The 3004-nt window shown below is 38.0% G+C and overlaps 1 non-coding gene across 1 annotated transcript; it reads left to right on the forward strand.

Moving 5' to 3' along the window:
- Positions 1-1832: 1832 nt before the first annotated feature.
- Positions 1833-1905, forward strand: Trnaa-agc. The gene has a single exon. It is a non-coding gene; the product is annotated as a tRNA-Ala (tRNA).
- The last annotated feature ends 1099 nt before the right edge of the window (positions 1906-3004 follow it).

A 3004-nucleotide genomic window follows, 5' to 3' on the forward strand; every position in this document is an offset into this window, starting at 1 on the left:
ACATCCTTTCTAAACCTAACTCAAAAACAGGCGAGCCCAACATCTCCAACGAAGACTCATCAACCCGCTTAATCCCTGGTAACAATGACGAAATCTCAGAGTACATATGAGCCGCTTCACCTTCACTAGCACTCACAAAAAAAACATAAAACTGTTGGAATATCCAGAGGTAGCAGCTTGATTGAAAGAAAGAATCAAGTTCAGACAGAATGGTTTTTTATTACAAACGAATAATTTTAATGACTTGATTTGGCGAAAGACTTTTATCGAATGAATAGTTTTCCAATCTGAAAACTATTCGGTTACTTGATTGACCATTCAACACACCCTCTCAATCATGTAATCCAATTTGACTTCTGAATTTTGTATGCTTTGCAAGTGATAACAGCTTCGTGAATAAATCTGCTATCATTTCGTCTGTCGAGACGCATACACAATTGACGATCTTCTTATCGACGTAATCTTTCACAAAATGTGCATCGGTGTCCACATCGAGGTCCACATGCTTCATTCGTAACGAGAATTTTTCTTTCTTTATGTAGTCCAAAAGGTGCTCTGATTATCTTCGTAGATAACGGTCGGTTGCTCCATAGATTCTCGCATATTCGTTAATAGCTTCCTTATCCACAACGCTTCTCTACACGCATCTGACAGTGCTATAAACTCTGCTTCGGTTGATGATAGAGTCACCACGGTTTGTTTGCGGCATGACCAACTGACGATTCCTCCATTCAGGAAGAAAACTTGACCACTCTTCGATTTTCGTGAGCCTCTATCTTCTGCAAAGTCCGCATCTGCGTATCCAACCAAATGACGATTTGTTTCGTTCATATTGCTCAACTTCAATTTCAAGTTGACCGATCCCAATAGATAACGTACGACATTCTTCAGTTGAATCCAATCATCTTGGTTCGGACTCGTCGTCCCAGTATGCTTACACTTGCTGCAATGTCCGGTCGTGTTATTTATTGCCACGAACAACATGCATCCGATCAATTTTTGATAATCGGAATTATCCGGAAGAAGTTCTTTTCGTTCGTTTTGATTTCGGTAGTAACTGACCGATAATGGTGTTCCAACCGACTTAGCATTTTCCAATCCAAACATAGATGCAATCTTCTTACTATATCCGGATTAACAAATTTCAAAATTTCCATCACCATCACGAGTTATTTTCATGCCCAAGAATTCTTCAATTTCGAAATGAGCTGATAGAATTCGTTCCACATACGACATATCCTCCGGTGTACAAGCGACAGCCATGTCGTCCACAAAAATCATTTCTATTCCAGTGTCATCCAACTTGTCTCATTTGACTTTAGGAACGTGGACGAAACATTTCGATCCAAAAATTTCCAAATGAGTCAAATCAGGTTTGGAATTGGTTTAATTCGAACGGTGTAGCATTTGTAACCCTTGTACCAATACGATTCTGCAGGTAATTGGCACGACGTTATTATTGTATGCATCGTTTCATACCATACAACGCACTCCCAGAACAGATTTATTTAACAGCGCGAAATTATTACTAGAACGTCTACAGTTCATTTGAATTGTTCGTTTTCAAACTGTTTGTCCACCAGTCTCTCGTGTTATATTAATTAGACGTTACAATACAACTTATAAATATAACGAGTACTGAAAGACTGCATAACAATTGTTGTGTTGTTGTTAAAACGTCGTGCATCGAAAAATATTCACCAACACGACACGAATTCGAGTATGAAAATGAATTCAACACAAAGCACATTATCATTCGATATACACAATGAAAACGTACATGAATTGAAGTATATGCGGTAGACACTCAACTTAAACGGTTCGAATGGCATGGGGATGTAGCTCAGATGGTAGAGCGCTCGCTTAGCATGTGAGAGGTACGGGGATCGATGCCCCGCATCTCCAGATTTTTTTTTTTTTTTTCAAAATTGGTTATTCTTTGTTTGTACGTCAATCATAATACTGGACGTAAAGTAATTCATTCGGAAATGAGGTTGAAAGCAATATTACAATTATCATCGCACATCATGATGATTTTGTGTCAGTTGTAATGTAATAGGTTATTCAGCTGCTGGGACTATAATAAATCCATTAGACCCATCACTTTCGATAAATAAGACTGGAAAAGCGAATCCTGAAAGACTTATGATCCTTTTTTTCGTATCAACCAGACGAGATTGTTCATTTCATGAGGATGACCCTAACGAAACTCATTATTTCTGATGAGAACAGTGTGTATAAGATACTGGAATGCCAACGGATCATTGGAAATCAGTCGAAAATATTGATTTTAGGTGAATCTACAAATCCTATATTGAATCAATCGGTAATTTTCTGATCGGTTTCGGTAATTTGATTCAGGAAATGAGATCCTAATTGATTTTTTTTCCTGTTACGGAATGACCGAAGTCTGTGGACTTATACTCGAAGTGTGAGTTAATTCACAGAAAAGATACCGTTGGCCACTTGCGACCGGACTTTGAGGCTTCGGTAAATCATTTTTTTTCATTTTTGTTTGTGGGTCTTTCGAAATTTTGGAAAAGATTGTCGATGAAGAGGGTCTTTGATGTCAGGAAGAGAGATTTGGTGGGCTTTGCATTCGAAATAAAAATCTTGAAATTGAGGTAACTAACTAACTAACTAATTCGAAGACAAATGTCCCGATGGGTGGTCGATTCAGTTTTTTTCTTCCTTTGCCCTAATTCAGGGCTATTCAAATAACGAATCGGAAAGCCATTATCATGCTGATTGAAGGTAAATTTTCGTTCTCTTCGAACAAAAATACTTTGTACCTGTCGTTGTCACGTTCCAAATCCCTTGACTTTGGAGACACACTTTCTGGATTCTATCGTTAGGCTTCAAAAAAAAAAAAAAAAAACGGACACCGACCCAATAAACGGTCAAAATTTTAAACTTTTCATTTCACCGACTCAGAGATGGAGCATTTTTGTCAGCTCATTGATGGTCAGTAGACAGATCCAAAGGAAACCAGTGAAACAACTGA

Source organism: Bradysia coprophila, unplaced genomic scaffold (genome assembly GCF_014529535.1).
Source record: "Bradysia coprophila strain Holo2 unplaced genomic scaffold, BU_Bcop_v1 contig_94, whole genome shotgun sequence".
Lineage (NCBI taxonomy): Eukaryota > Metazoa > Arthropoda > Insecta > Diptera > Sciaridae > Bradysia > Bradysia coprophila.